The sequence below is a fragment of the Opisthocomus hoazin genome, unplaced genomic scaffold (genome assembly GCF_030867145.1).
Source record: "Opisthocomus hoazin isolate bOpiHoa1 unplaced genomic scaffold, bOpiHoa1.hap1 HAP1_SCAFFOLD_81, whole genome shotgun sequence".
Taxonomy (NCBI): domain Eukaryota; kingdom Metazoa; phylum Chordata; class Aves; order Opisthocomiformes; family Opisthocomidae; genus Opisthocomus; species Opisthocomus hoazin.
The window spans coordinates 210,001-217,500 of NW_027448990.1; positions in this window are offsets into that span (position 1 = coordinate 210,001).

A 7,500-nucleotide genomic window follows, 5' to 3' on the forward strand; every position below is an offset into this window, starting at 1 on the left:
GAAGCCCAACGCGGCTTGGCCACCGGCAGAGCCGGACTGCCGTAGAGGCTTCTCTGCAACGTGCCCGCGGATGGCTGCTGTTAACGGGCGTGGGGAGGGGGGGGGAGCCACGGCAGGCTCCACTCCCAAACCCCGGCCCTACAAGCGTTCGAGTGCCGGAGACCGCCGCCCGTCTCGGCCCGGCCCTGGAGAAACCCCTCTTGGAGCCCTCGCTCCAGTCGGCAACGGCCACCGGAGCCTGCGGGCAAGCAGCGGCTTCGCGCGGCTTCTGGCAGTCGGAAGCGCCGTGCGCGATAGGTAGGAGGCAGAACGGCCACGGCCAGGGCCGCCGGGCAACGCCCGAGTCTGCCGGCTGAGCCGCGGGTGACAAGCGTTCGAGTGCCGGCGACCGCCGCCCGTCTCGGGCCGGCCCTGGAGAAACCCCTCTTGGAGCCCTCGCTCCAGTCGGCAACGGCCACCGGAGCCTGCGGGCAAGCAGCGGCTTCGCGCGGCTTCTGGCAGTCGGAAGCGCCGTGCGCGATAGGTAGGAGGCAGAACGGCCACGGCCAGGGCCGCCGGGCAACGCCCGAGTCTGCCGGCTGAGCCGCGGGTGACAAGCGTTCGAGTGCCGGCGACCGCCGCCGGTCTCGGCCCGGCCCTGGAGAAACCCCTCTTGGAGCCCTCGCTCCAGTCGGCAACGGCCACCGGAGCCTGCGGGCAAGCAGCGGCTTCGCGCGGCTTCTGGCAGTCGGAAGCGCCGTGCGCGATAGGTAGGAGGCAGAACGGCCACGGCCAGGGCCGCCGGGCAACGCCCGAGTCTGCCCGCTGAGCCGCGGCTGACAAGCGTTCGAGTGCCGGCGACCGCCGCCGGTCTCGGCCCGGCCCTGGAGAAACCCCTCTTGGAGCCCTCGCTCCAGTCGGCAACGGCCACCGGAGCCTGCGGGCAAGCAGCGGCTTCGCGCGGCTTCTGGCAGTCGGAAGCGCCGTGCGCGATAGGTAGGAGGCAGAACGGCCACGGCCAGGGCCGCCGGGCAACGCCCGAGTCTGCCGGCTGAGCCGCGGGTGACAAGCGTTCGAGTGCCGGCGACCGCCGCCCGTCTCGGCCCGGCCCTGGAGAAACCCCTCTTGGAGCCCTCGCTCCAGTCGGCAACGGCCACCGGAGCCTGCGGGCAAGCAGCGGCTTCGCGCGGCTTCTGGCAGTCGGAAGCGCCGTGCGCGATAGGTAGGAGGCAGAACGGCCACGGCCACAGCCGCCGTGCAACACCCGAGTCTGCCGGCTGAACCGCGAGTAGCTGCAGCGGTTCGATGGCGCTGGTCCGCGAGCGCCAGCCCTCTGCCCTAGTATACGGACAGCGAGGTCCCCGGCCCCGGCGGGCTCGAAGAGAACCGTCTTCCCCCAGCGGGGAGGCGCGCGAGCGCCGCCGACTCTTACCATGACGTAACTGGAGGCAGCGCAAAGCAGCGACCCCTTCGGCAGCTCCGAAGAAGAACCGGGCAAGACGTCTACCTGCCAGAACCGCGGTGGAGCCAAAGTCCCGCCGGAGCGAGGTAGACGAGGCATCCCTTTCCGCCGGCAGCTCCGGCGGCCACATCGGGCACACCGGACCCGGCGGACGGTAAAACGGGTAGACCTGGCCTCCCTGCCGGCAGAACGGGTAGACGAGGCCTCCCTGCCTGGAACCGGGTAGACCTGGCATCCCTGCCGGAAGCGGGTAGACCTGGCATCCCTGCCGGTAAAACGGGTAGACCTGGCCTCCCTGCCGGCAGAACGGGTAGACGAGGCCTCCCTGCCTGGAACCGGGTAGACCTGGCATCCCTGCCGGAAGCGGGTAGACCTGGCATCCCTGCCGGTAAAACGGGTAGACCTGGCCTCCCTGCCGGCAGAACGGGTAGACGAGGCCTCCCTGCCTGGAACCGGGTAGACCTGGCATCCCTGCCGGAAGCGGGTAGACCTGGCATCCCTGCCGGCAAAACGGGTAGACCTGGTCTCCCTGCCGCCAAAACGGGTAGACCTGGCCTCCCTGCAGGTAAAACGGGTAGACCTGGCCTCCCTGCCGGCAGAACGGGTAGACCTGGCCTCCCTGCCGCCAGAACGGGTAGACCTGGCATCCCTGCCGGCAAAACGGGTAGACCTGGTCTCCCTGCCGGTAAAACGGGTAGACCTGTTCTCCCTGCCGGCAAAACGGGTAGACCTGGCCTCCCTGCCGGCAGAACGGGTAGACCTGGCCTCCCTGCCGCCAGAACGGGTAGACCTGGCATCCCTGCCGGCAAAACGGGTAGACCTGGTCTCCCTGCCGGTAAAACGGGTAGACCTGGTCTCCCTGCAGGTAAAACGGGTAGACCTGTTATCCCTGCCGGCAAAACGGGTAGACCTGGCATCCCTGCCGGTAAAACGGGTAGACCTGGTCTCCCTGCCGGCAAAAAGGGTAGACCTGTTCTCCCTGCCGCCAGAACGGGTAGACCTGGCCTCCCTGCCGGTAAAATGGGTAGACCTGGTCTCCGTGCAGGTAAAACGGGTAGACCTGGTATCCCTGCCGGCAGAACGGGTAGACCTGGTCTCCCTGCCGCCAGAACGGGTAGACCTGGCATCCCTGCCGGCAAAACGGGTAGACCTGGTCTCCCTGCCGGTAAAACGGGTAGACATGGCCTCCCTGCAGGTAAAACGGGTAGACCTGTTCTCCCTGCCGGCAAAACGGGTAGACCTGGCATCCCTGCCGGCAAAACGGGTAGACCTGGTCTCCCTGCCGGTAAATGGGTAGACCTGGTCTCCCTGCCGCTAGAACGGGTAGACCTGGCCTCCCTGCCGGCAACATGGGTAGACCTGGCCTCCCTGCCGGTAAAACGGGTAGACCTGGCATCCCTGCAGGTAAAACGGGTAGACCTGGCATCCCTGCCGGCAAAACGGGTAGACCTGTTCTCCCTGCAGGTAAAACGGGTAGACCTGTTCTCCCTGCCGCCAGAACGGGTAGACCTGGCATCCCTGCCGGCAAAACGGGTAGACCTGGCATCCCTGCCGGTAAATGGGTAGACCTGGCATCCCTGCCGGAAAAACGGGTAGACCTGGCATCCCTGCCGGCAATACGGGTAGACCTGGTCTCCCTGCCGCTAGAACGGGTAGACCTGGCATCCCTGCCGGTAAAACAGGTAGACCTGGCCTCCCTGCCGCCAGAACGGGTAGACCTGGCATCCCTGCCGGTAAAACGGGTAGACCTGGCCTCCCTGCCGGCAGAACGGGTAGACCTGGTCTCCCTGCAGGTAAAACGGGTAGACCTGGCCTCCCTGCCGGCAGAACGGGTAGACCTGGCCTCCCTGCCGGCAGAAGGGGTAGACCTGTCCTCCCTGCGGACAGAGCGGGTCGCCCGTGCTGGAGGCCCGTATGCAGGGGTGCCTGCACGGGGTGGGAAGGGGCGGCGGCGGGCTGCCTGTGCTCTCTCAGCCGGGGCGGCGGTGGGGGGGCTTGCGGGGGGTGGCTTGGGGCGGCAGGCCGGTCCTGCCGGAGGCCCGTATGCAGGGGTGCCTGCACAGGGTGGGTGGGCCGGCGGCGGGCTGCCTGTGCTCTCTCAGCCGGGGCGGCGGTGGGGGGGCTTGCGGGGGGTGGCTGGGGTCGGCAGGCCGGCCCTGCCGGAGGCCCGTATGCAGGGGTGCCTGCACGGGGTGGGAAGGGGCGGCGGCGGGCTGCCTGTGCTCTCTCAGCCGGGGCGGCGGTGGGGGGGCCTGTGGCGGGTGGCTGGGGGCGGCAGGCCGGCCCTGCCGGAGGCCCGTATGCAGGGGTGCCTGCACGGGGTGGGAAGGGCCGGCGGCGGGCTGCCTGTGCTGTTTCAGTCGGGGCGGCGGTGGGGGGGCTTGCGGGGGGTGGCTGGGGTCGGCAGGCCGGCCCTGCCGGAGGCCCGTATGCAGGGGTGCCTGCACGGGGTGGGAAGGGGCGGCGGCGGGCTGCCTGTGCTCTCTCAGCCGGGGCGGCGGTGGGGGGGCCTGTGGCGGGTGGCTGGGGGCGGCAGGCCGGCCCTGCCGGAGGCCCGTATGCAGGGGTGCCTGCACGGGGTGGGAAGGGCCGGCGGCGGGCTGCCTGTGCTGTTTCAGTCGGGGCGGCGGTGGGGGGGCTTGCGGGGGGTGGCTGGGGTCGGCAGGCCCGCCCTGCCGGAGGCCCGTATGCAGGGGTGCCTGCACGGGGTGGGTGGGCCTGCGGCGGGCTGCCTGTGCTCTCTGAGCCGGGGCGGCGGTGGGGGGGGCTTGCGGGGGGTGGCTGGGGGCGGCAGGCCGGCCCTGCCGGAGGCCCGTATGCAGGGGTGCCTGCACGGGGTGGGAAGGGGCGGCGGCGGGGTGCCTGTGCTCTCTGAGCCGGGGCGGCGGTGGGGGGGCTTGCGGGGGGTGGCTGGGGTCGGCAGGCCGGCCCTGCCGGAGGCCCGTATGCAGGGGTGCCTGCACGGGGTGGGAAGGGCCGGCGGCGGGCTGCCTGTGCTCTCTCAGCCGGGGCGGCGGTGGGGGGGCCTGTGGCGGGTGGCTGGGGGCGGCAGGCCGGCCCTGCCGGAGGCCCGTATGCAGGGGTGCCTGCACGGGGTGGGAAGGGCCGGCGGCGGGCTGCCTGTGCTCTCTCAGCCGGGGCGGCGGTGGGGGGGGTTGCGGGGGGTGGCTGGGGTCGGCAGGCCGGCCCTGCCGGAGGCCCGTATGCAGGGGTGCCTGCACGGGGTGGGAAGGGCCGGCGGCGGGCTGCCTGTGCTCTCTCAGCCGGGGCGGCGGTGGGGGGGGTTGCGGGGGGTGGCTGGGGTCGGCAGGCCGGCCCTGCCGGAGGCCCGTATGCAGGGGTGCCTGCACGGGGTGGGTGGGCCTGCGGCGGGCTGCCTGTGCTCTCTGAGCCGGGGCGGCGGTGGGGGGGGCTTGCGGGGGGTGGCTGGGGGCGGCAGGCCGGCCCTGCCGGAGGCCCGTATGCAGGGGTGCCTGCACGGGGTGGGAAGGGGCGGCGGCGGGTTGCCTGTGCTCTCTCAGCCGGGGCGGCGGTGGGGGGGCTTGCGGGGGGTGGCTGGGGGCGGCAGGCCGGCCCTGCCGGAGGCCCGTATGCAGGGGTGCCTGCACGGGGTGGGAAGGGCCGGCGGCGGGCTGCCTGTGCTGTCTCAGTCGGGGCGGCGGTGGGGGGGCTTGCGGGGGGTGGCTGGGGTCGGCAGGCCGGCCCTGCCGGAGGCCCGTATGCAGGGGTGCCTGCACGGGGTGGGTGGGCCGGCGGCGGGCTGCCTGTGCTCTCTGAGCCGGGGCGGCGGTGGGGGGGGCTTGCGGGGGGTGGCTGGGGGCGGCAGGCCGGCCCTGCCGGAGGCCCGTATGCAGGGGTGCCTGCACGGGGTGGGAAGGGGCGGCGGCGGGGTGCCTGTGCTCTCTCAGCCGGGGCGGCGGTGGGGGGGCTTGCGGGGGGTGGCTGGGGTCGGCAGGCCGGCCCTGCCGGAGGCCCGTATGCAGGGGTGCCTGCACGGGGTGGGTGGGCCTGCGGCGGGCTGCCTGTGCTCTCTGAGCCGGGGCGGCGGTGGGGGGGGCTTGCGGGGGGTGGCTGGGGGCGGCAGGCCGGCCCTGCCGGAGGCCCGTATGCAGGGGTGCCTGCACGGGGTGGGAAGGGGCGGCGGCGGGGTGCCTGTGCTCTCTCAGCCGGGGCGGCGGTGGGGGGGCTTGCGGGGGGTGGCTTGGGGCGGCAGGCCGGTCCTGCCGGAGGCCCGTATGCAGGGGTGCCTGCACAGGGTGGGTGGGCCGGCGGCGGGCTGCCTGTGCTCTCTCAGCCGGGGCGGCGGTGGGGGGGCTTGCGGGGGGTGGCTGGGGGCGGCAGGCCGGCCCTGCCGGAGGCCCGTATGCAGGGGTGCCTGCACGGGGTGGGAAGGGGCGGCGGCGGGTTGCCTGTGCTCTCTCAGCCGGGGCGGCGGTGGGGGGGCTTGCGGGGGGTGGCTGGGGGCGGCAGGCCGGTCCTGCCGGAGGCCCGTATGCAGGGGTGCCTGCACAGGGTGGGTGGGCCGGCGGCGGGCTGCCTGTGCTCTCTGAGCCGGGGCGGCGGTGGGGGGGCTTGCGGGGGGTGGCTGGGGGCGGCAGGCCGGCCCTGCCGGAGGCCCGTATGCAGGGGTGCCTGCACGGGGTGGGAAGGGGCGGCGGCGGGGTTCCTGTGCTCTCTGAGCCGGGGCGGCGGTGGGGGGGCTTGCGGGGGGTGGCTGGGGGCGGCAGGCCGGCCCTGCCGGAGGCCCGTATGCAGGGGTGCCTGCACGGGGTGGGAAGGGGCGGCGGCGGGGTTCCTGTGCTCTCTGAGCCGGGGCGGCGGTGGGGGGGCTTGCGGGGGGTGGCTGGGGGCGGCAGGCCGGCTCTGCCGGAGGCCCGTATGCAGGGGTGCCTGCACGGGGTGGGAAGGGCCGGCGGCGGGCTGCCTGTGCTCTCTCAGCCGGGGCGGCGGTGGGGGGGCTTGCGGGGGGTGGCTGGGGTCGGCAGGCCGGTCCTGCCGGAGGCCCGTATGCAGGGGTGCCTGCACGGGGTGGGAAGGGCCGGCGGCGGGCTGCCTGTGCTGTCTCAGTCGGGGCGGCGGTGGGGGGGCTTGCGGGGGGTGGCTGGGGTCGGCAGGCCGGCCCTGCCGGAGGCCCGTATGCAGGGGTGCCTGCACGGGGTGGGTGGGCCTGCGGCGGGCTGCCTGTGCTCTCTGAGTCGGGGCGGCGGTGGGGGGGGCTTGCGGGGGGTGGCTGGGGGCGGCAGGCCGGCCGTGCCGGAGGCCCGTATGCAGGGGTGCCTGCACGGGGTGGGAAGGGCCGGCGGCGGGCTGCCTGTGCTCTCTCAGCCGGGGCGGCGGTGGGGGGGGTTGCGGGGGGTGGCTGGGGTCGGCAGGCCGGCCCTGCCGGAGGCCCGTATGCAGGGGTGCCTGCACGGGGTGGGAAGGGCCGGCGGCGGGCTGCCTGTGCTCTCTCAGTCGGGGCGGCGGTGGGGGGGCTTGCGGGGGGTGGCTGGGGTCGGCAGGCCGGCCCTGCCGGAGGCCCGTATGCAGGGGTGCCTGCACGGGGTGGGTGGGCCGGCGGCGGGCTGCCTGTGCTCTCTGAGCCGGGGCGGCGGTGGGGGGGGCTTGCGGGGGGTGGCTGGGGGCGGCAGGCCGGCCCTGCCGGAGGCCCGTATGCAGGGGTGCCTGCACGGGGTGGGAAGGGCCGGCGGCGGGGTGCCTGTGCTCTCTCAGCCGGGGCGGCGGTGGGGGGGCTTGCGGGGGGTGGCTGGGGGCGGCAGGCCGGTCCTGCCGGAGGCCCGTATGCAGGGGTGCCTGCACGGGGTGGGTGGGCCGGCGGCGGGCTGCCTGTGCTCTCTGAGCCGGGGCGGCGGTGGGGGGGCTTGCGGGGGGTGGCTGGGGGCGGCAGGCCGGCCCTGCCGGAGGCCCGTATGCAGGGGTGCCTGCACGGGGTGGGAAGGGCCGGCGGCGGGCTGCCTGTGCTCTCTCAGTCGGGGCGGCGGTGGGGGGGCTTGCGGGGGGTGGCTGGGGTCGGCAGGCCGGCCCTGCCGGAGGCCCGTATGCAGGGGTGCCTGCACGGG